General features: G+C 41.6%; 1 protein-coding gene across 1 annotated transcript in view; it reads right to left on the minus strand.

The window, feature by feature from the left end:
- Positions 1–26,499, minus strand: part of OGN (osteoglycin) — a 259,419-nt gene that overhangs the window by 7,962 nt on the left and 224,958 nt on the right. The gene's annotated exons all lie outside the window — the stretch shown is intronic.

Consider the following 26,499-nt stretch of genomic DNA (forward strand, 5'->3'; position numbering starts at 1 on the left):
TGAAAATGAAACAGAAAAAAAAATCTGTGAGTAATGTTGTTACATTAAGCTGCATGTGCCTCAAACTGACAATTGTAGGCATATTACTAAAGCTGGGAGACCCAGAAAGTACCAGCATATAACAGTCATTGTATTCGTTACTGCCTAGGAGGATCTCATTGCTAACATTCTTATGATGGAAACTTGCCCTTGCTCTTCCGCAGTCTCTTCCATTAAATTAGGAAGTACGTAATTCAAAACATGTTTATTAAACGACTCCGAAGCACTCATGAGTAACAAAAACAGAATTTTGGGGGTGGGGGGTGGGGTGGATGCTTGTGTGAACATGGCAAATGCAGAGTTAGGTAGAGGATGGCAGGAGGAGTATTACTTCCTACAGTCATCTGACCCACGTGCCTATCTTTTGAAATTGCATGGTGTTTCCTTTCTTCTGAGGAGTTCTTGGTGCCAGAATTAGAGGAGGATGTGGCACTATTCAGATGATCAGATCTACTCTGCTTTAGGTTACAGATATCTTTTGAAATTAACCTGATGAGAGAACACTCTGAGCCAAAAGAGATGTTATAATCCATTGAAGACGTATCCCCCCTCCCCCACACACAGTTATTGAAGCTTTAGTAGGGCATATTTGCGAGTACCTTATTGCAACTTAACTCCCAACCTTGAAGAAACTTGTTAAAGTTTTTGAGCACACATCATCACTCTTTGTTAACCCATTGACTATTAGACACTATAGTACTTCTTTGAAGCAGCAAGAGGTTCAGAAATTGTTTATGTCTTGAATACCCTTCCCATTGACAGGGAGACTAATGGAATGATTTGAGGAGCATGTACATCTTGTCTACCCTGAGGACAACAGCAGTAAACTACCCACTCCTGTCTTAAACAGATTAAGGAATTGTCTCATGACATTCAAAGCAAAGAATTTAAATGATAAGGTGATAAGATTGTCTCAGACTGCAGCTAAGACTGGCAAGCAAATGGTCGTACATTCTAACATTCCTTACATTTCATACATGAATATCCTTGTTACTTTAGGTTTAAAATGGATTGCATACATTCATATGTTTTTTGGTATAAAATTAATAATTTTTATATATATTTTTTATATACACGCATATATACATTGATTGATTTCCACATTCATTCATTATATACACACATTTACTCATACATATTTTATGTTTTGTACAGGTTGCAATGATCTAGTCCATGTATTCATGGTTTGTTTATTTAATGCTTCATTGGTATATATTATGTGTCCAGCTGTAGTGTTCTGATTGTTGTTGTCGTTTTTTATTGTTTTTTTTTTATATTGATTGTTAATTTTAATTAGTTGATTGAATAATTGACTGTTTTTAAATATGGATGCAAGGTTCAACACACTCTGAAGAAGTCTTTCGAGACGAAACCTAGGTCAGTAGTGGTGAACCGTGTTGCTGCTGTTTAATAAATTTCTGCTGGTGAGCTTCGTGTCTCTGTGGATTTATTCTTAAGACCGGCAAGCATGCCATTAAATACTGTTATATCAGTCATGCTTGTGCCAGAATGGTTGTTACAGAGCTTCACTTTGTAGATGTGCTTGGCTTCATTTATTGCCCGCCCTTGAAGATATTACCATAGAGCTACTACATGCTTCCCTGGAAAGCAGGCAAGCCACTCTGCATCCCCTATTTTGGGAGTAATTGTCTTACTTAAATAACTGTTTGTCTGCACAACTGCAGAGAAACCTGGAGAACCTTGAATCACTGCCTGGCACACAAATAGAAATTAAACTGGTTTCCATTCCTTATGGGGAATATCATAAAGTAGGTTTGAGACTTGGATAAGTGTATTCAACAAGTTAAAATATCTACAGGGTTCCACTTGATGAATAGTAGGGAAGTGTCCTTTTCTATCCACACATTCCAGGAATTACCTATCAAAGCTTGGCGGTTTGTAGGATGTGGATGCGACAGAGGCCAGTATTGGCTTTGTAGCTAGCCTGTCAAGAAATGACAGTTATGGACAGACCAGAGAAGCCAGCTCAAGCAAAAAGAGCTTACATCAGAGGTCAGATTTGTTTTTGCAAGCAATGGAAGAACCTTGGAGCCATGTGACTATAATTTCTCCTATGTTATCCCTTTTCTTCTTTCTAACTCCAAACAATATGGGTAGGGGAATCTCTTCCTTCCAGGAAAAGGTCAACTTCCTCTTTCCCTACCTTCTGCTCCTTTTTTCCTTCGACCTTTTGTATATTTTATATAACTGTGCATTGCTGCTATTCAGTACTCTATACAAAATTATGACTTCTGCTTGCTTTACTATATCTGTGCAACACATTCTGTTATTTGTTGTGAAGTGTTGAGCATTTTTTCATTTATTTGTACACTCAAAAGCTGAGACTGAATTTGGCCAGTGCTGATCAATACTGTAACTTAGTTAGCAAATACAATCAACCAAACAAAAATAAATACCTCTCTGTTGACAAGGCCAGTGGTCTGGCCATTTTCTGCCATGACCCAGGCTCAATATCAACAATGTAAACACAAGGTAGACAGTAGAAGTATAACAAGGTTATCAAGTACATGGTAAATGCAGCTGAATACAGAAGAAAAAAGTTAACAATTTTGGGAGTTTTTTCCTTGTGTGAGTGTGAGAGAGGACAGTTTGTCCCAACTACTTACTTCAGCCTTCACATATGACTGTACCTTTCTGAGATTAAACTGCATTCGTCAGCCATTTACTCCTGGATGCTTCTGAATCCCTCCAGTCACCAGAAGTCCTGTCTTACCAGACATGGGACCTCACTTTTGCCTATGAGAAACGGATGTTTCCTTTTTTGAACCTTCCAACACACCTGTTGTAGAATACCTCTGATGGAGGACTTTCTTTTTGGTGAGCATTGCCTCTGCCAGAAAAAATGTCCCAGCTATAGACTTTAGTGTGTGAGGAACCAGGCATATCTGCCTATTCTGCATCCCTAAGGTTGTCTTCAGGCTCTTCCCTAAACCAGTGTATCCAATTACCTGGACTTTATGCAAAACCCAAGAAGTGTTGGAAAGAGTTTTACATACTGTGCTTGTGTACAGCCAATACTGTTGTTACACTAAAAAGACTAGTGGTTTTAGGCAACCTGACCTTTTGTTTTTGACCTTCATTCCAGGGAATCAGGCCAGGCCAGTATTAAAGAAAGCTCTCTCCAGATTCTCAGCTATATCACATTATGCTGAGCACCCATAGAAGGACCCTGAATGGACAGATCTAAGCAGTACTACAATGGCTGATCACTGCAGCTGTCTTCAGGAAGATCTCTGCTCAATGAGTTTTATACGCACTTTCTACAAACATTTCATACTGAATAACTAGCTCAGGATTAGGGCTGTCTTTGTATTTGTAGTACATTATAGCTTGCTATAACTTACCATCAGTGTTTGGGGTTCAAAGACCCCCCTCACTGTTTGGTACTCTCTCATTTATATAGAAAATATGACAATCATAATATAGTTGTGAGAGGCATGGCCAACCTCGGGCAATAAGGCCCTGCACTTGTCACTAACAGATGAGATACTCCCAGAGCACAGTTTCCCTTGGTCTGCCTGCCATTGTCAAGGGATTAAAAAATTATGAAACTGTGCCATCAAAAGTTGTATATTGCAGAGTACGCATGTTCTGATTTGGCATTATATTGCACCTTGGAAAGTACTGCCAGATTGAAACAGGAGTACCCTGTACTGGTTTTGGTGGTGCATTTTCATGATTTTGAGCCATGCTAGTCTAAACTGCCTTGATTTTGCAAAATGTTCCTGATGTTACCTCATATTTTCCTCGTATTTTTGTCCTGTTCATCGTAGTAGGATTTATAGTCTAAACAGACTGCCCGTCGGTGATTGGAGTGGGTGGCAGTGCCACTGACAGAACTAGATGTTATAGTTTCAAGCATCTTACTGTTCAGAAAATTAATGTTGTAGCAAAACCTGTCATCCTGTTACCATTTGTTAAGAGAACTGGTCTTTTTGTCCCCCAAGAATGATGTGAGGTCTTCACTTGACCTGTATTAGGGTGATCTTATATACCTCTTAAATGTCTGGTTTCAGGCTTCATATGCATCAGAAAAGAAGCTTGCTAATGCAAAGCTTGTTATTCTGTCAGCATTCTAAGTATATGTGAGCCGTGCTAAAAACATGCTCCTGATTTTAGATAGTAGTCTGATTTTTGAGCTAAGAAGTTGAGTGGAGGGTTTGCAGTTGGTTACTCTGGATGGATGTGATGGTACTAAGCTGAGGTACATTTCTTGGCCATTGTGTATGTATTTGATCTCAGGCAGACTTCTGAAATACAAGAGTTTCCACCCAGGTTTCTGACATAGCTGAAGAAGGCCTTATGATTGTCTTTTGAATCTATGGCAATTTTTCTCTCAAAGTTGGCCTTGGATGATTTTATGAGGGATCGTAGTTTCTTGCTAGTGCTGATCAAAGATGCCTTCCCTTTTTGGGATTTTGCTCTATCATGTAATAGCTTTCTCCTCTTATTGTAAAGTTTGTTTATAGCTTGGGTCCACCAGACTGGACGTTTGCCCTTGGTGGAAAGAGTCTTGGTTTTATTTGGGATTGCCTGATCCATGCAGTCCTGAAGGTGTTCATAGAAGGCATTTGTAAGGGCTTCCACAGCTTGGGTTGTGGTTTCCATTGGCTCGGGGGCCTTGAAGGATACCACACCTGTCTTGAGTAGTGTGAAGTTTGCTTTAGAGAAGTTCTTCACTGTGGTCTTTTTTGTTTGGGGTGGGGGCAGGATGTGGATTTCTAGTGAGATTAGTTTATGATCTGATCTCACCAATGAGGGATATACTTCCGGTGTGGAGCATTTTGTCCCCATGTTCGTGATGATGAGTTCTAGTATATTTTCTCCTCTTGTGAGGACGGTGACTAGTTGTTCCATGGCATTTGAATTTATGAACTCCAGGAACCTTTGGGCTAGAAAATTTGGGCTCGAGTAATGTTCCCAGTCTATATTCGGGTAGTTGAAGTCACCCGATATGATGGTGTTTGGTGATGCATTTATACCCTCCAGTGTCTTCAGGAAGGCTGTGTGGGTTTCCTGAGTTTGAGATGGTGGCCTGTAGCATGCTACAAATTGTAGAGCAGTTTTGCCTATGGTTAATTGCACCTGGATGGTTTTCCGATGCTTCGTGCGTAGCCACCAACCTGGAGGTGTGGGTATCCTTGATGAATATGGATACACCCCCTCCTTTTGTGGTGTGGTCAGGGTTTTGGGGCCGGAACGCATGATATGAGATGAAACCTGATAGTGCCGGGGTGCTCTCAGGAGCCTTGAACCAGGTTTCAGTCACAGCACAGACATCGATGTTCTCCATACTGAGAAGGGCCTCGAGTGCGTGCTTTTTGAGATTTAGACTTCTGGCATTGAGCAGCATTACCCTTAGTTTCTTCACGTTTTTGTTTTCTAGGGTGGTAGGTTTAGAATTTGAGCCTTGCCTAAAAAAGGCACTATGGGGGTGGCAAGAGCCTTAGCCAATATCTGGAATCCCAGGGGTGACAGGTGCAAGCCGTCCCTTGCGAAGCAGCGTGGCTTGTCGAGCATGTCATCCAGGCAGACAGGCACTGGATCCCCTTTGAATGACACCAGAAATTAAGCCAATTGTTAAAGCTGATAATCTTGTCACTAAATTGTGGCATCATTCTTGGTGAAGGAAGGATACTGCTCAGGCTCAGGGTCAGGGTCATACCTGCCTGGGCTACATAATCAGAGAGCTCCTCTATGTCTCTTTTCATGTAGTCCAGGGAGGTACGTCTCAGGTCGTTCACACCAGCATGGACAATGACTGTGTCATACTTGTACTTACCGTGGAGTGACCTGAGTGCTTGTGTTATGTGGCGGATTCTAGCGCCCGATAGGCAGCTTACCGTGACCTTCTCCTTGTTCAGCCTGGTGAGTGGGACGTCAGTGTGTCTGACTATGGAGTCACCTATGACAAGTATGTTTGGTGTTGTATTTGGCCTTAAGGGCAGTAACTGCTTTGCACACTTACCTTTGTGCATCCTGGGGCAAGGGAGGGCTGTGGATGACTCATTCCTGGCTCTGAAGGCTTACCAGTGCCCTTACAATCCGAGTGAAGGCAGAGCCCATCCCTTTTCTTGACGTGAGCCTCATTATGAGGCTATCTAATCATGGCCCTCCATTATGAACAAAAGTCTAGTGGTAGAAAGCAGGTCAGATAGATAGCTAAGTGGATTTTCCATGGAGCCTTACCTCTTCCCCACTTTAGGTGCATTGAGCTCCCTGATAGCTCTCTATCTTGTAAGAACCATGTGTGCTACCTGGCATGTGTGTTTTGCTTTGCTGTAAAGGCTTCAACTCGACAGGTGCGTTCTCCAGTACTCTTTATGGGTGTTACCTAGGTGGCAAGCCCAGAACCACCTTTTCCCTCAGGATAAGCAAAATGACTTCAGATGCTTACTTCCATCCTCCCTCCAGTGTTCTTTCCATTGCCTGTGCCTGCTAGAGAGGTTATTAGGCACTTAAAAAAAAAGAAATTGCTTTGTACCCACATCTGGTGCAGAGGTTTTACTCCTTTGATACTGCTGTACCACCAGCGAGCGAAGGTAGATGTGTTTTTTGGAATTCAGGAACAGACAATAAAAAGAATAAAAAAGGTGAACAGCCCTTTGGAAAATAAATGTTTTCACTCAATATAGACTGCCCTTCTTTGTAAGATATAACAAGTCATGTAAATACTCAACAAATCCTTCGGACATAGCCTTTCTGCAGTGGATGTATTATCTGTTCTCGTAGTCACCCCTTGTTTAAGGCATTGTTGCTACATTGTGGCAGCAGGAACCTGTGCTAGTAATTGTTAACTGTATAACCTTGTCAAATCATATTGTTTTTTTTTTTTTTTAGAATTCAGTCTACTTTTTATGTCAGTGTCAAGAATTGAAGACCTTGGTGGCACATGTATACCTCTTAGCCATTCAGCCTGACTTAATGAATGCATTAATGAGGTGATGTGCTTCACAAGCCTGAGAGCTTGGATCTTAAGTAAATCAGCATGAGAGAACATGAGCAGGATTTATGCAAGTGTTCCACATATTACAGATCCATCATGCATGCCTAGTCCCATATTTCTGTTGTTAATCACTAGAAATCTGCTCTGTAATGAATAATACATTAAAAGTGATTAAGTGGGAAACTCAAAATAAAATGAGCTTAAGATTGATTTGAACATGCCACTAGTCATTTAATAAACAAAGAGATGCGTACAGTTAAAGTGGTCCAGACTAACCAGACGTATTCCAGATGGTCTTAACATGAATGTTTTAATTCTTTATAAATGCTGGCAGACAAAATGCATTAATAAGCAAAACAGCCTGAATGGAAAGTTTTGAAGACATTTCCATGAAAAGGCTGTGATTCTAAAATCTTAAGTTGAATCAGTAGTTACATTCTGAGGCAGATGTACCTTTGCCTTTTTTATTGATGCTGTAGTGTAGCAGTATTTAACAGATATTTAAACATTTGTATGAATGGAATTGTTTTGGATTGTTTTTTTAACAGCTTTTTGAATTTCATAAAATATTCTGGAGTCATGACATTGTTTTCTTTTATTCTAATATCAGTTGTGGACTATACCATGCTGGGGGGAGTGTAATGGTATTAAATGGACTTAGCTTGTTTTGTCTGTTTTGCAGGTTTTCCTTTGGGCATCCTTTTGTTTTTCAAGTTTAACATTTTCCTTCATTTTTCTTAACTGCATTATCTGACTCCTTTCCTAATTTTCTCCAACAAATTCCAGCTCCTTCTTGCCTGTTATGGTTAAAACAATGCTCCATTTTGTTTCGTTTTCGGCTGTACTGTCATGCCCTATATTTCAGGTAGGAGTGCAAGTTATTTTTATTTGTAAATAAATGCTTTATTTGCCATTCTACTCCATGTGTATTCAGAGGGTGGTATCAGTGTTTAATTCTTCCTCGTTCTACCTTCTGCCTGTACTGGGCATCAAGTTTCAGTTTTCGGACCATTACTGTTTATCATGTGCATGCTTCCTGTGAGAGATGTTATCTGAAGAAAAAAAAACTTGCTGTACCGTTGTTGTGTTAATGACATGCAGCTGTATTTCTCCTTTCATTAGGAATCTGTCTACACTAATGAAAGTAGCTGCAGACATGGAACACATCTGCAACGAGGTGATTGGTAATCAGTTTATGCTCAGTGACAACAAGGAAGTTGCCATGATTACTCATGTAGCCATTTATAACTCATCCACTCTGGTTTTGTTCCCTGATAGTGCATATTTTGTGGCAAACTAAAGTCTGTGTCAAAGGACTGGAATTTTGTGATGATTTTTTTTAATGATCTGATTATTCTTTAAGGGCCAATTTACACATCATCAAATGGACATCTTTCCACTTAAGTAATATTGCTCTTATTAAGCACCTTACTCCGTCGATGGAGAATGTGGTAATTATAAATACCTAGGTTTCCACCAGACTTGACTGTCGTAATGCCATTTTTCTGGGACTTTCAGACCGACTGTCTACAATTACTATGAGACTCTGTAGCTTAGAAACTGATGAGTTTGGTCGCTTGGTACCAACTCTACATTGGTTGCTGCTATGGTAGCTTGAAGTTTTAGTTCTGATTTATCTTGCCTTTCATGAAGTGTGTCCTCTTACCTTAAAAACACCTGCCTTGAGTTCTTCTCCTCTTCATGTGAATGTTTGTTTGGTTTCAGGGTAAGTTGGAACCCTCTGCCAGATTGAATGGTGCTGCCCCTGACTCTCACCAGATTTAAATGGTCCCTTAAATCCTACTCTCATGGCTTCGCTATAATGTGTGATTTTGCTACTAGTCTTGTCATGTTTTTATGTTCTGTGTTTATATTTATCATTAAAACAGTTTATTTCTGTGAATACTTACATTTAAGAAGTTAAATAGCTGCAAGTTTGAATTCTGAATTTGTTCTTTCCAGAAAGATGCATATGCTACACTGCCAGAGCTGCTTATAGATCACTGAAAACTTAACATAGTCAAACTGCTGTATTAACACTGGCATGTGGGTTGCTCACAGTGTATTTACTCTTGGTTATTGGTAGACAATAGCATTGAAAAATTGGGGGGGGGCACATAGTTAATGCTATTTGTTCTTTTCCTGTGCTCTGTTACTGTCCTGCAATTCTGGCAAATATCTGGTGCCTTGTTAGATTTCACAAAGACAGTTCACCAGCACTGTACACCAACTACTTCACTGGTTAAAACCTGACATTAGAATTTCACACTTCATTTTGTTCAGAAAATACATGTTGATGCAAAACATGATGTTCTTCATCTCACATTGCTGCAGTCCTTACACTTGGGTAGTCCGCTGTCCACGGTCGGCCCGAATATCAAAGTATAAGGCTGACGTCGGTCAGGGCGCATTTAACTGACGTCAGGACATCAGGGTACAAATGCGCATGACCGGCGTCATATCCCCAGTCTTTTTTGCCGCATGGTCCGATGCAGAAGCAGCATTGCAAGTGCCGGTTGGCGTTCTGAGATTTTTCGATTTAGAAGTTTCAGACCGAGTTCAAAGTTGGCTAAGTACCCCGTTGGGGAATATTTTTGTTTTTTCTTGCCTCAGTCATTTACCGGATGTCAGAAAAAGTTAATAATTGCGTTTCTTGTGGGAAACAGATACCGCATAGAGATTATCATACTTTGTGTATTCCTTGCTTAGGGCCTGAGCACGGCGTTGTTGGCTGTCGCTCTTGTGCTAGATTTAATAAACGCACTATAAAGAGAAGGTTGGATTGTGCAAGGTTAGTCTTTGGGAAGCGGTGCAATTATAAAATGCCGTCGGATGCTCCGACGCCCGCTTCCTCGAAGAAGCGCAAGGACAAGACAGTTAAGCCTAGGCTAGAAGAACCGTCTGTACCGGACGCCGATTCTTTAGAGGTGTCGGTGGAGCCGGTGGCTCCACCGGAGATTTCTTTGTGTTCCCAGAGTGAGACCTTATTATTGCAAGATGTGGCATCTCAGGAGGCAAGTCAGGCTGAGGGGGCTTCTCAGGTTACTATACTCCCCTCCCTTCCTAAGGTGGCTAGGCCCTCTCCTTCTGTTTCTAAGGCTTCTCCCAGGGGCAGGCCAGGTTTAGCTTCAGTTGGTGTTACTCCTAGCTCTTCAGGTACTATGCCCAAGAAGCATATGCTTAAAATGGCAGAAGATTTGATTACTTTGATTAGGGGTTCTATGCCCCCTCCTGCTAAGAGACCTAGGGTGGAGCCTGAGCTGGGGGGTTTTGAGCAAGCTTCAGATGTTTCAGTGTCTTCGGCTGAAGACTTGCAGGAGTACTCTCCTTATTCTGATTCTGATGTGGATGATTCTACTCCTTCTGCTACTCCTCCTGAGGATTTTTCTTTTTCAGAAACTCTTCATTCCATGAGGGAGCATTTTACGTGGGAGGGTCAGGACTTCTCTGATTCCAGGAAAAGGCTTAGGGAATTTCTGTTTTTACCCCAGCATAGGCCTTTGGCTATACCTCCTGTTTTGGATGTAGTGGAAGATGTTTTTACAGAGGCTTCTCTTAATCCTGATTCTTTGCCTCCTGCTCCTGTTAAGCCGGATAGGTATTACAGGGTGCCTGAAGTTCACAAGTATCTTTTTAGGAGTCCTAGGGCAGACCCAGAAACTGTTAGCCAGGGGCCTAAGGGTGTTAAGGCTTCTGTTGTTTAGAATCCGGTTCCTACAGGTAAGGAGGCTAGGGCCTTGGATAGATGGGGAAAGAAAGTTTATACTTCTTCCACTCTTGCTATGAGGGCTCTGAATTGCCAGTTTCACATGTTGAAATACCAAAACTATCTCCTTTCACAATTGAAGTCTAAGGTTGATGCTCTGGCAGTTGGTATTGATTGTAAAGAGTTGCAAGATTTAGTCCATGTTTCTGAACAGGTGGGTAAGCATTCTTTGCAATGTGGTTTTGATGCTGTACAGGCCTCGTCTAGGGTGGCTGCCACTGGGACTGTTCTTCGCAGGCACGCCTGGCTGAGGGATCAGTATTTGTCTGAACATGTTAAAACAAGGATTTTAGATGCTCCTTTACAATCTGACGTGTTGTTTGGTCCTCCTGTTGAGACAGTCTTAAAGAAAATGGAAGACAAGGCTAAGTCTATGCAGACTGTTAAAAATTTTTTGCAGGTCCAGCCTCCAAAGTTTAGTAGAAATTGGCCTACTAAGGGGTGGACGTATCCTTCTTATGATTCCCAGTCTAGGGGTAGATCTAGACGTGGTAAGGGCAGAGCTCAGGGCTCTTTCAGGCCTAGAACAGGGAGTTCCCCTGCACAGGCTTCGGGTGAGGGCAGGGGTCAGTCCTTTCGTAAACAGACCCAATGACCTACCTTTTCAGCTGCCAGAGCCTGCTCGTCTGGCAGCACCTTTGGGAGGAAGATTGGCACTTTTCAAAGAAATTTGGAGTTTAATTACCCAGGACAGATGGGTATTGGATATCATACACCACGGCTACAGGTTTTATTTCCATACCTTGCCTCCTTTCAAAGGCATGCCAGACGTTCCTCCTCAACAAAGAATAGAGGCTCACAAACAGGTTTCTCTGTTGCTCCAACTAGGGGCCATACAGCCGGTCCCTCTGCCAGAAGTGGGCCTAGGATTTTATTCTCGCCTGTTCCTAGTACCAAAGAAGGGGAACACGTGGAGACCAATTTTGGATTTATCTATCCTCAACACTTATCTGGACATTCCCAAGTTCAAAATGTTGACATTGCAGCAGCTTTTACCTCTGCTGGGCAAGGATCATTGGATGGTGACTTTGGATCTCAAGGAGGCTTACCTTCATGTTCCTATCAGACTCAGTTGCAGAAAGTATCTGCGTTTTCGAGCTGGGACTTCTCACTATCAGTTCTCTGCATTGCCCTTTGGCTTATCTACTGCGCCCAGAGTGTTCACGAAAGTTCTGGCTCCAGTGATAGCTTTCTTCAGACTAAAAGGAATACAGATCTATCCTTATTTGGACGACTGCCTAATTCTGGCTCAAGGAAGGGAAGAGCTTCTTCGTCATTTGGAATATGTGATAGCAGTGCTAAGATGCCTAGGGTATTCTGTGAACGAAATAAAGTCCAGTCTAGTACCCTCTCAAGACATGTGCTTTCTGGGTGTGAGACTGAATACAGCAGCCCAGATGGCCTTTTTAACCCCGGACAAACAAAAGAGTCTATCCCTTTACTTCCATCAACTATCTCATCAGTCCGGGCTGACTGCAATGACAGTCCTTCAAGCCTTAGGGTTCATGACATCTTGTATTCTGGTGCTTCCCAATGCCAAACTGCATATGAGGAAGCTACAATGGTATCTCAAAAATGTATGGACACAGCACTGCCAGGATCTGGACACTGTCATTCAAATAATACCTTGCATTCAGAAGGAATTTTTGTGGTGGGCTCAGGAATGTCACCTAAACAAGGGACTCTCTGTGACCCGGCCAGAGGCAAGTCAGATTTTAACGACAGATGCCTCAGACAAAGCTTGGGGAGCTCATCTAAATGGAAAGTGGATACAAAACAAGTGGCCTGTCAGACTACAACATCTACATATCAACATGAAGGAGATGTTAGCAGTCCAGTTTGCATTAATAGCTTTCAAGGAATTCCTTCTTCCAGGACAGGTGTTGATTCTAACAGACAACACAACTGTCATGTGGTACATCAACAAGCAAGGGGAACATTCTTATCCTCTATGCAGGCAAGCAATGATTTTGTGGGAGACTGCTCTCAGTTTACAGCTCAATCTTCAGGCAAGGTTTCTGCCAGGAGCACAGTACTCCTTAGCAGATGTGTTGAGCAGACGAATTATGGATCCCCACGAGTGGAAATTGGATCCTCATGTATTTCAGAAATTGACAGTGTCATGGGGAACTCCAGACATAGATCTGTTCGCTTCTCCACTAAACCATCAGCTGCCAAAGTTTTGCACGAAAAGGTTTCATCCCACAGCTTGGAGAGTGGATGCTCTTTCTTTCAATTGGAGCAATCTTCATGTGTATGCCTTTCCACCTCTGCCTCTCCTCCCAAAGGTACTTCTGAAGGTCAGACAGGACAAGCCAAGGATGATTTTAATAGCTCCAGATTGGCCTCGACAGCACTGGTACCCATTACAATGAAGTCTAGTACGGAAGCCTCCATGGCCTTTGCCTTCGATTCCACACCTGTTGTCACAGGTGGACAGCCATTTGCTCAATGTCAAGCTTCACTCTCTGCACCTAACAGCCTGGCATATTCTGTTTTGAACCATAATGGGCCTCCACTTCCTCAGCAAGTTTTGAATGTTATTTTGGAAGCTAGAAGGCCTAGTACAAGGAAAGTGTACGCTGATAAATGGAAGAGATTTTTATTTTGGAGTGCAGCAAAAGATTTTGATGTTTCTGAGCCTAATTTGTGTGTGGCTCTTCAATATCTTACTGAGTTACTAGACAAAGGTTTGTCTTTCTCTTCTATTAAAGTTCATGCTGCAGCAATTTCAGCTCACTATGATTGCGACCCGCCATTGTTTTCTCATCCTTTGTTCAAGCAATTTCTTAGAGGGGCAAAGAATATAAGACCCCACGAAGAGCTCCTACTCCTGCTTGGGATCTCAATTTTGTGTTGGAGAAACTCACTCTACAACCTTTTGAGCCTGCAGCTACTGCTGAGTTGAAATATTTATCATGGAAGACTGCTTTTTTATTGGCCATTACCTCTGCAAGAAGGGTTTCTGAATTACAGGCCCTTATGGCAGTTGAGCCTTTCTTGATTTTCCATAAGGATAGGGTATCATTACGTACTAATCCTTCCTTTATGCCTAAGGTGGTTTCTAGTGTGGCTTTAAACCAGACTATTCATTTGCCTACTTTTTATGCAAATCCCCAAAATAAGGGGGAAAAGATTTTGCACACTTTGGATGTACACAGGCAGTTGCGTTATTATTTGGACAGAACTAAAGGGTTCAGGCAGTCTCAGCAGTTGTTTGTTTCTTTTGCTTTGAGTTCTCAGGGCAAGCCTGTGTCAAAACAAAGTATTTCTAAGTGGATTGGGTTTTGCATTGCTTTCTGTTATTCCCATCATGGCAAGGAGGTTCCAGCTGGGATTAGGCCTCATTCCACTAGGGCTACTGCCACTTGCACAGCTTTTTTGAGGGGAGTGGCAACCAAGGATATTTTGGAGGCAGCTACTTGGAGTTCTGTGCATACCTTCTCTAGGCATTATCACCTGCCACTTTACTCTAAGTCCAGGGCTGGTTTTGCCACTGCGGTTTTGCAGGGCATTTTGGCAGCTCCTGCTTCCTTATAGTTAGCCATCCTCCCTTGTCTCTGCTTTGGGATTCTACCCAAGTGTAAGGACTGCAGCAATGTGAGATGAAGAACATAGTACAGTTTTGTACCTACCATAAATGTAGATGTTCGAAGATCCACATTGCTGCAGTCCAATTTACCCTCCCTCCTTCCCCTCTGTACTTGGAGGTGGTTGTGTGGGTTGGGTTGTATATATTGTGTATATTGTATATATTGTACATATAGTTAGTGTAAGGGTGGTTGGTTATTTGTTTGCTGTCTTTTGGTTTTGACCTTTATTTTTAAGGTCTTCTGACATCTGGGGCAAGAAAAGACTGAGGATATGACGCCGGTCATGCGCATTTGTACCCTGACGTCAGTTAAATGCGCCCTGACCGACGTCAGCCTTATACTTTGATATTCGGGCCGACCGTGGACAGCGGACTACCCAAGTGTAAGGACTGCAGCAATGTGGATCTTCGAACATCTACATTTATGGTAGGTACAAAACTGTACTTTTTCCATTAAGTTTGGTCCCTGATTCCATACCCTTCCTTAGAATTATTTCTGAGCCGATGACAGTCATTCATGCCGTACATGGTGGTTCAAACATAGTTTTGTTCATAAAATGTATGCTAATGCAAAACCTTTTTTTCTTTTAAAATTTTAAATTAATTAGAATAATACTTAAAACATTCTCCATCATTTTGGTCCTTGTTCCCTTGACTTTGTCCATGTCAATCTACCAGAGACTAGAGTTACTGTAGAAGAGGCAGTACTGCCATTCTCAGTGATTCAGACCTGACTGCATATTGGCATCCAAAGTGCAGATACAGTTAGCAGTGAAGTGCACCTGCGCCTGATATACAAATTTCATAGCATGTTTTGTTGGAAGATGTACACTGATGCAAAATCTGCTAATTTTGTAAAATAGAGTAATTTAAAAAAATTCCCTGATTTTTGCCAGTTATGCCTCCATTATTTTTGGCTTTGTCCAGTCCAGAATTCTGAGGAAAGAAGTTTAGAGGTATACTCTTGCCTGTTATGGTGCAGAATGTCCCTGATTTTGCCTCATATTTTTTCCATTTTTCTCTCTCTACAAAAATTTATGCTAAATCAGTCCATTAGTCAGTCATTCAGGTGGCTTCATGCCAGAATCAGTTTTTAATACTAGTTGTTCAAAAGATGCATGTTGTTGCAAAACACGTTGTTTTCTTGTATCTTTAAGTGAATTAGAGTAATATTTGAAAAAACTTGCCCCTGATTTTGATACTTAGTCCCCTTTGGCTTTGTTGAGAGTGCCAGTATGCCAGACATTAGTTACTACATTCAGCGCTTCAGACTGCTAATCAGCATCCCCAGTGCTGGTACAGTAACTGGTGTGGCATGCCTGTACAAGAGATTAGAGTTTCATACCGCATTTTGTTCAGAAAATGCACATTGATGCTAACATTTTTTTATTAATTTTTTTCATGCCCCTCCCACAAATAATTATTTCTTCAGTGCATTACAGTCTGTTAATTATGCCTGCCATTATTAGTGTTTCATACTTAGTCTTGTTCAAAAAATGCATGTTGATACAACAACTTACTTTCTGTTAACTTTTTTTAAGGAAAAATGTCCCTGATTTTGATTCAGATGCCTCCTTTTGGCTTTACACAGAATTCTTAGCTTAAAAATACGTATTTTTACTTTAGTTAAAAAAGTTGTAAGATATGCCGAATTTGCATGTTCCCATTAAGGACAGTGTCTGTGCTGGCAGTGAGATGTTCACACTGCTATGAACAGAAAAAAAAACACAGATCTATTTGAAGACATACAAATGGTCTGCTTAAGAAAATATTGGTACCTGTTGAAAGCAAGACATTGTTGCTTTTAAAAAGGTGCACTTTTTTGGAACTTGACTGGCTGTAAAAGGAGGTTGGAATGTTGGAGCAGTTCCGGTTTTGCATAGGGAGAAAAGACTGAAGATTTTCTACCACTCAACAAAGGATCATCAGAGTGGGAGAGAACGACTGGAGGAAATTTTCTGCAGTTTACCAAAATATCTGCAGAAGGAGGGAATTAGAAGACTAGAGAGGATGCTGTCTTTTACATCTCAGCAAAGGATCTGTTTTTTTTTTTTTCTTGCTGTTCATAGACACCACCAGCATTGCAATCAAATTAACAGAGGGAGAGAAAGAAGTGAAGGTTAAAGAAGGAAAGAATTCTTGTCTGGAAGTTAATTAAAGCAAGTGAACTGAGTAACAATTATGTGTTGAATGTAAAGGCTGATTTGTTTAACTAAAAATGTTACACTGTAGAGGTAAAGCGACAATAGAAAATGTCTGAGGACAGTATCATACTATTACTCATACTGAAATGTAGTAAGAATTTGTAAAATTGCTTATTTTGCATTGTCTCCTTGTGGTGGAGAGCACAACAAGCTTCACTTTCATGGTTAGCTACTGTCTCAAAACAGTCCATCTGGCTTCCTGTTTCAACTACACATACAAAGAAAACTTTCTGTATGCATTCACTTTTTAAAAGACAATAGGAGAATTGTTAGATGACAGTATTAAGCTATTAATGCTAATAATTTGACTAGAATTTCGACAGTTGTTTAAGTGCTTTGTATTTTTTTTTCTCTCTAAAAAAAATGTCAGTATGTTACTGTCTGCGGATAACATTTTTATTGTCTTTATGGTTTTGTTGTGAACATGTGCTATTTACCTTCTGTTTCTTTTCCCAAATAACATGTACTGCTCATGCCAGTGCTGGTATTTTTTTTCTATTCATTGTTGTTATATAAAATTAAATGGAAATTGTAAAACAAGTATGTAATAAAAGGCTCAATTTTGAGCACTATAGATGAACGTTAGTCATCATGTATGACATGAGTGTGCCTGTGAGATGAATAATTAAGCAGTGTCACTAGAACATAGCTTTGATAAATGTTTGCAAAGTAATAATAACCCCAAATTCTCAACAAGAGGCTTGCAATATACATGCACTCCTGCCTCTGCTTGCCTGCAATTTCTTCAAAATTTCCCAGAAATTTCTCAAAAATTTTGACACTATGTTTCTGCAATTTTCATGTGATACTGCTAATAGCATACCAAAGTTTAAGATGAGGAGTAGATAAAATAAATAAAAAGTAAGAAAGAAGAGGTCCTCAGACTTTTGGGACCAAAAAAAGCAAGCTCTTTCATTGTAAAGTGAAGATATGATGGCATCCGCTGATCATGCCTCGTAACACTGAGTTGTTGCTTGTTGTAGCTACACCTCTGTTCTCAGGGTTGAAAAATATAAACACAAATTCCTTTCATGTTTTTGTTGTATTGCCATCTACTGTTTTTTCAAAAGTTAGTGGGCATCAAAGAATAATTTAGTTGTTGGAGCATGAACTGCAGGAGCACTGCTTGTTATTATATGGCCCACAGTGTAACTGCAAATGGGCATTTATTTAATTGGGTAGCTGGGGCTGGCTCAGTAGATGCAAGGGAAAAGATGCTTGAACACAAAACTAAATGGATAATCCCAAAGGTGACAAATCATAAAAATGGCAAAGAAGCCATCCACCTCCTACTATGCCACACCACCGGGGTCTGTGTCATATTATTGAATGGTCAGTTCCACGAACCTACATTATTCGAACCAACAACATCATACATTCACTTAAACGAAAGTGAACATCAGCAAGAGTCTTACACAGAGAATGCCATTACTTGGCCAACAATGGGACCATCACACAAACCGCAGTATGTAAAACACACCCAGGTGGGGGCTGCACCACCCCCCCCCCCCACACACACACACACCTCACCTATATATATTAACTCTGAGATAGCAGTACAGTGAGGAATAGGGCAAATTTCCTGATGTTGGCAATGTTGGCCAAGTAATGCCATTTCCTCTATTAGATCCATGCCGCTGTTCACCTTCGCTTAAGTGAATGTTCGATGTTGTCAGTTTGACAAACGGAGGTTCGTGGAACTGACCATTTAATAATATGATATAAACCCACACCACTGTACTCTTTTATTCATTAGAAAAAACTTGGATTTCTGACAGAGTTGAGTGCCTTCATTCATCATGTGAGGTGCATTAAATTTGTGATAGTCATGCTCCATGCCATACCCTTCCCGTTAGCTTTAGCGAATGTGCCTGATTAATATGAAGGCTGTTTATAGCCAATGTAGGTCAAGGAATGCATGTTGTACCCTGTCTTTGCAGTAGGTATCCAGGACTTCAAATACGGTGTGTTCTCCTGGTGGCAGCCATGCCACATAAGATTTTCCTTGTATTCCCTTACTTTAGTATTTGTTTCCTCTTGGCTACTGCATGGAGTTTTCTAGCCTAGGGCTTGTAATGAGCTCGCCCATCTTCCCCATTTAAATTAATAATTAAATAACTACCCATTTTCAGTCATGCTATGATCCATACAGCAATCAGCAGTTTGCGATATGCAAGCAATACAGTACTGCAATAGCAAAGTTGGCCTTGAGCCATTTGAACTTATTTGGCCCAATATGGTCCTACTTTCACATGGCCCCCCACTAGGTTATGACAGGGTCACTGTGCCTTATATGGCTTACAAGACTTGAATTAGAGTCTGTGTAACAAAGTATGAGGCATTTTTTTCCTTGTAGTCTTGCTCCTGTTATGTAGCTACAAGTCTTGTAAGTGGAGCAGATTACATTTCCCATTATGCATTGCACTAATCGCTAGCTTTGCACATGGGTGCCAGAACCATAGAGCCAGGGGGATGGGGAGCTCCCCCCACACTTTTGCAGCTGAAAGATCTGTCAGGACAAATTAATGAAGTGGAGCTTTCACGCTAGTGTGGATTTGCGCATGGAAGTTTAACAACAGGTTACTTGCTTTTGATGCTCAAGGCTGTGGGTACTACTCCCACAGTATGCAGATGGATTGCTGATACTGTACTATGTTGTACTTTAATGGGAGTGGATGCTTCAATCCTATGAATGTCCTACTTTGGAGGAGTTACCTAGTAACTATGAAGCCATTATCAGTTTGCCATCCATTCCCCATTGCAAAATTAATAGCTTATCATTTTTTAATGTAGCATAGGCAATTTATTCTTCAAGGGGAACAGGCATTTTATTTGTAGATGAAACAATGAAATATAAAGTTGTTTGCTAGCATCAACCTCTTCATTAGTTACAGATCCCTTTAATGTGGAATTATTTGGATGACTTACTTCTCCAGAGATTTGGCATATTTATTGATATTGGTGGATTGTAATGACAAAAGTTTGAGTGGCCTTTTATGGTTGAAATTTTCTGAAATGGGTAGTTTTGTCATTATTAGTTCATACATTTTGTTTCATTGCTTGCTAGAAGACTGTTCCAAACTACAAATTTAAAACACATACCAATAAGTGGTGCTGTATTATACAAGGAATATAACTTAATACAGCCAAGTTAATACAGTCAGGAAGGTGAATCAAATAATGTATACATGTATGCTTGCTCACAGGATGCAGGCGATCAAAATAGGGGAAGAGACCAGTCACCAATGGAGTCCCCCAGGGTTCATTCTTGAGACTTTTTCTGTTTGGCATATACATCTCAAAAGTAAAAGGAAATACCAAAGGGCTTTGGCCGACCAAGTTTGAGATGACTGCAAGCTAGGAGCAATTATTGAATCCCCAAATGACCTAACCATCATGCAGGAAGGTTTGTCCCAAACAATAACTGGTGCCAGAATCATGAATTGAAACTAAACTCCAAGAAATACATTATCATATCCTTTGGGAAGTCATCTACTCCAGGGAACTGCCAAATTGACAATGCTTCCTGAGAAGTGACCCAGTTGTTTGGCATTTGAGAACTTGTGTGTACATTGGCCTAACTTTTGACCAACATGTGCCCAGAGTCATAAGAAAGTCTTTCTGTATTGCACAGCCTATAAACAAATTGATTGTGACTAGATCTAGAAATGTTATTCTCCCCCTTTACAAAGCCCTCATTAGGTCAATCATTTTGTATAATGCCTGCTTTGGCATGCATCTGTCCAGACCCATGCAACAAGTGGAATACCCACAGAGATACCTTACTAAAAGGATACAAGTCCTAAACAATAGGTCTTGCATGGACCAATTCAAAGATTTCTCACTATACTCAGTATCCTACAGAGTGCTTAGAGGTGACGTGTCTGGCATACTAGGCATCCACCGACCTAATACAGATGGACCTACTGAACATCAGCAAGTGAAATGGTATCAGAAATACTCCATTCAGGTATCTAAACTGAATGTTGTAGAGAGATGGAGATATATCCAGAACAAACTATCCATTCAAGTAAAACAAAGCTCATCCCTGTCCATATTCAAATGCAACTTGGATCTAGGGATGGGTAATAGAAAATGTACTCCAGGATTGTCCCTCGTGCCACTAATGGATAGAGGCAGTTCCTAAATGCTGCATCCCTTACATGGGTCCACTCAAATTATCTGTAGTGTGATCACATTTATTCTCACTAGGGCTAATGTACAATTATCAGCCATGGGATAGGTAAGACCAATCAGGAAATGTTAATACAAGCACCAAAATGGAAATTGGTTAAGCTTAAAATGTCCTCTAAGTGAACCTATATTGTGGTAGTAAATAGTTTTAAAAAAATTGCCCTTTTTAGATCACTAAGTGCCCCTATCACCCTCTGCACCCCCCACCCCCACCACCCCCAGTCTTCAACGGCTTCTGGCGCCTCTCGTTTTGCATATTACTTTTGCGGTTTCATGCTACATGTATGGCTCAGAGGGGTAGCTGTTCATGCTTCCAAACTATCCAGTTGCTAAGTGTTCATCGTGATTTTCAACTCAAAATTGAGGTCAGATTAAACAACTGGATTTGTGCATCACTGCAGTTACTGTCAAGGAAGAAGAGAACACTAACAGAGGTCTTGGTAGTACTTTTGCTATTCTTGCTGATATGGGATCCATAATTGGTTGCCAGTGAATGCAGTTATAAAAAAATAGCTGTACAATTGACTGCCTTAGCAATCATGAAAACAAAGACTAGTAAGCACAGAAAAGAAGAAAAAATAGTATGATGGTGAGGTAACTTGTAATCACCAAGACTTGTGACAAAATGTTACCAGTTCAACAGTATGACAGAGAAGCACTTAATGCAGTCACAGCTAGGAATAAAATAATGCCAGAGATGTGAAGCATGGTGTTTGTGTGTTGTGTAGTGGGAGGCAGAAGTGCCTAGAGAAATGACTCCACCTGGCTGAAAGAGGAAAAACTGTAACAAACAGATCTGATGTCAGTTTTCATTCTATCCTCAACCTTTGGGTTCGGATCCGATCCTTGTACCCGATTCGGACACCTGAAAGCTTGTGGCAATCACAAAAGCTCTCAGCAGCTGCCTTACACACAATGTACCTCGCTTGATTATCTCAGATCTCGTTTGCCGCTTCCAGCAAAAGATGTTTCTTCCTTGTGCTCTTGAGCGACATAAAGATGTGTTTTATTTTTGTTTGCTTCTACCTTTTTTCCTGTTCTTTTTCTTTAACTTTCTTAATCTGCTACCTTAAACAATTTAATTCTTTTTCTTACTCTTATATTTACTTTTTTCATATACTATCAATAGCACTTCCCTCCCTCCATACACTTCAGTGTAATTTCTTAATACTATTGTTGGCATATCTTCCCCTTTAGTTCTTTCCTACAAAAAAAAAGAACTTTAAACTCAAACTTTCATCTATCTGTAACCTTTACCCATGGCTGATAAAGAAAAAGTCCCGGTGGGGTTCAAAAAATGTACAAAGTGCAGCCACAAAATACCTGTCTCTGTGTCACACTCATTGTGTGTTTATTCCCTAGGTAATCTCCACCTTCAGGAGGATTGTTCTATTTGTCACTCATTTAATCCTAAGGCTCTTAAAAAGCATAAAAACAAATTAATCCTTGAGGGATTATTGCCGACTTCCTTCTCTAAAGCAGTATTTGGAGCTCCTTCTGAAAAACAAAAGACTGCATCGCCAACTCCTAGCACTTCTTCCTTTTCTTCCAGAGTGTCAGAGAAAGCAAAAAAAAAAAGACCTTCTTAGTATCCAACTGACACTTCGGATCCGAAAAGGAGACATGTCAAACCACTGGATCCAACATAGTGCTCAGATCCAAGACTTTCCAGATCAGAGTCTTCGGATCCATCTTACTGTTTGGATCTGAAAGAGACACAAACTATCGGATCTGATCAACCGCTCAGAACCAAGATCTGCTAAAACAGGCTATTTGAGACAGGCCTCTCCCTCGGAACCTAAGAAGACCAAGACAGACATCTCGGATCACAATACTTCGGTTCCATCTTTACAAATTCCATTACCAAGGACTCATTACACCCCTTCTATAGATTCTGTCCATTCCAGAGTTCCTTCCCCATTTTTGGAGATGCCTATATCTCTTTCTATTATATACAGTTGCACTTACCTGGCATCCGATCAGCTCCTACCTCTCTGGGTCAGGAGATACGACTATCCACCAATCCACCTTTGTAGATTTTTCCTTAGACTCCGATCTCGGAGTCCTTGGATCCGAATCGTCCATCTGCCTCGGATCCAAGAACTTCTGTTCCTTCAGATCAAAGGCTTGCCTTGAGTTCTTTGGCTGCATTGGATCCGGGGAGCTCTCTGAGCCGAAGCTACCCTGTCGGGTCCTGGGTGCTGCAGTCAACTCTGGAGTTCCCTGAGCATTTTCTGCATCTCAGAGCCTCGATAAATATTAGTTCAGCTCCATCTTCAGCCTTGGAGATGTGCACCGTGGAGCAGGGAGAGACTTTCATCCAGAGGTTATTGCCTTCAGATCCCGGGTCTTTCTCTTCTCTGGGGGGGGGGGGTGTCTGCCTGCATCTCAGGCAAAGACAATACCCATCCCCCTTGGATCTTCACACTGTTGGCTTGACACCTGAACACCAGGAGCCTCATCTAACCTCTCCATGGTGACAGCTGGTACCAAATCCCCAGTCTTCCCAGCAGGGTATTCATTCCTCTTCTGATACCTCTCCAGAATATCACATTGTAGAAGTCCCCAAGAACAGGAAGTGCAAGAGGAAGCACGTTGACTCCCCGGAAGAGACCATCACGGAAGATACATATTTTGATGAAGGTGAAGGGTCCCCAAGGTCAGCTCCTGAAGATGTCCAGTTCGGAAACATTTTTGAAATAGAGAAGTGGCTGGAAGTGCAGTAACCCTTTGTCCGAGGAGTCTGTATTTTTGTAGGCTTTCATTACTGGCCCATCTACCTCCTGGATAACTCCACCTGCCAATGAGCTTGGCAGGTGTGGAAGACCCCAGACACCACTGAACTAATCCCTAAAGGGCCTGACAAGATTATGTCTGCTTCTGAGGATAAGCAGTTCTGATGCCTTGGTTGTGGCGGCGGCCACAGGAAAGGAACTTGCCGAGGAGAGTTCCACTGTCTGTCCTCCAAACAGGGAGTCTCAGATGATGGATAGATTTGGGAAGTGTGTTTATGCCTCAGCTCCCTTTGCCTTAAGATCACTGAATTGTTTGGCACATTTTACCAGGTTACAGAGAGACCTAATTAAGGAATTCTGATGACTTGTCAGAATCTGTTTCTGAGGAAGTACAAGTCTCTATCTTCCCAGTTGGCTACCCTGCCATCATTTTCATATTCTTCCATGAGGTTGATCTCAAATATTGCCAAAGGAACCTCAGGGGCAGTGGGTTCTCACAATTCCATAGAGAGGCATGCCCGGATGCACTTATGCGATTTTGTGCAGCTCTTCAAGTCATCGTTCATCAATGCTCCCTTTGATGGCACATCCCTGTTTGGCCCCAAAGTTAGAGGCATTAACCAGGTGTGAAAGGACAGAAAGGTCCTGTCTGCCATGGGCATACATTTTTCCACATCTCAGTGATCCTTTTCCAGGAATCAGGGAGGTACAGGAAAAATGTGGTTCAGAAAGTCCCTGGGCCCTTTCCAGGACACGTGGTGGAGATTCCCCTAGGGGTAGAAGGGGAAACTGTAATCACGGATGCCTTGTAGCAGAGGATGCCCTTAAAACAGAGGGTCTAGAGATTCCTTCTCTGATAGGCCCTTCTAGTGCTCTCGAACGGAGGCCCGATTGTCCACCTCTGGAAGCAATTAGGGGTCAGTTGTCCATGTACCAGAGAGCCTGGCTAGAATTAACAGATACCTGGGTACAGAGGATTATATACAGAGGCTATACCATACCATACCATTTTCTCAATCACTTCCAATATCTGAAAGATTCCCAGATGTTCCATCCAGCCAGAGGGAACATGCAGCTCATCAAATTCAAAAGCTGCTAGACAAAAGAGTCATCCAGGAAGTTCCACCAGACAAAATAGAAACTGGAACTTACTCAAGATTCTTTCTAGTGCCAAAAAAAAAAACAGGGGACTGGAGACCAATATTGGATCTCACCAACTCAAACAAAGCAGTATGAAAAACCAAATTTCAGATGGCCACGATTCAGTTCATACTCTTCTTCTTGGGAAGAGACGATTGGATGTGCTCAGTAGACCTTCAGGATGCATACTATCACATAAACATGAATAGGTGCTCCAGAAAGTACCTGCGCTTCCGTCTGGGAGCCAGTCATTACCAATTCAGAGTCTTGCCTTTTGGTCTCACTACATGGCAGTATTAGCAACTCACTTGAGGCTGCAAGGATTCCATGAGTTTCTGTATCTTGACGACTGGCTCATTACAGCCCCAACCAGGCATCAAGCGATACAGGCAATACACATTCTCTGCACATGTTGTCATCTACGAAATACCATAAATTACAAAAAGTCTTTCTTAGACCCAACTCAAAACTTGGACTGTATAGGAGTACATTTCAACTCAAAAGCAATGACTGTTTCAATGCTCCATTACAGAGTTCAGACCACAAGTGAGGAAAATGCTCTTCAGTACTGAGATTTCTGCCTGTTTGGTCCTTCAGGTTCTAAGATCTATGGCAATGGCAATAACTCTTGTTCCTCTAGCCAGATTCCACATGGGTATTCTGCAGTGGTCAATTCTTCATCATCCCACGTCAATCAGAATTCGCATCACCCAGAGTTACAAGAGAGATCTCAAGTGGTGGATTCAGTCAGACCAAGTTTTATAAGGATGTCCTTTCACTCTTCCCTAACCCAAGGCCATATTGACCATGGACACTTGCCAGTTGTGGTGTGTGTGGGGGGGCATTACCTGGGAAAGACTGTTCAAAACACTTGGTCCCATATAGATGAGAGCAATGATTCTCATGTTGCAGGCCTTTCAGAAAGCTCTCCACCTAGGAACAATTGTAATCCAAACAGACAAATTTTCAGTGGTCTGATAAATCAACAAACAGGGAGGAACCAGATCTTACCACTTGTTAAGAAGCACTAAGAATGTGGCAATGGGCAGTCTCATCCAAAAGCTTTCTGAGTGAAATGTACATTCCAGGGACAGCCAGTGTTTTAGCAGACAAGTCGAGCAGGCATTCTTCTGCCTTATGTGTGGTCCTTCAACCCGAAGGTGACTGACATGATTTTCAGTCGGTGGGGCCAACCTTCCTGCAATCTCTTTGCCTCCCCCTAAACAACAAATGCTGTGGCTACTTTGCCCTGATTCCCCCCAAAAGGGGGCATCATCGAGGGAAGCGGTCATTCACAATCGGCCCCCTGGTCTCCTTTATGCCTTTCCTCTAATTCCCCCTTATCACCAAATTTTTACAGAAAGCTGCCATATTGAAGAGCAATGTAATCATCATTTCACCTGTGATGGCTCCCCTTTAACCCGAGCTAGCAATCAAGGATCCCCAGTCCTCACCGGTGAGAGACACTCACTGAAAACAGGAATAGATTTGCACAGTATTTCAAATGCAGCTCTCTACATCAAACACAATTTCTCCCAAGAGCACAAAGGGAACACTCTCCTGTGGGACTGGACGCTCTGTCTCTCCAGATACCAAACAAGACCCACCATGGAGCACTGTGTCCCAGTTAGAATTATCTGACACACACACACACACACACACACACACACACACACTTGGGAAAGGCTGACACAGATTCACCATTTGTGCCCCCTATCTCCAGACTACAAGGTAGATTGCTGCCACCAGCCAGATACTCTAAGGTTCTTACAAAGGATAACCAATTATACTGTGTCAAATTAGTACTTTTATAAATGGTAGAGTGTGACCAAAGCAGCAAGGCTTATCTGAGTGGCCACAGT

The sequence above is a fragment of the Protopterus annectens genome, chromosome 7.part0 (assembly GCF_019279795.1).
Source record: "Protopterus annectens isolate FY-2018-M chromosome 7.part0, PAN1.0, whole genome shotgun sequence".
Taxonomy (NCBI): Eukaryota; Metazoa; Chordata; order Ceratodontiformes; family Protopteridae; genus Protopterus; species Protopterus annectens.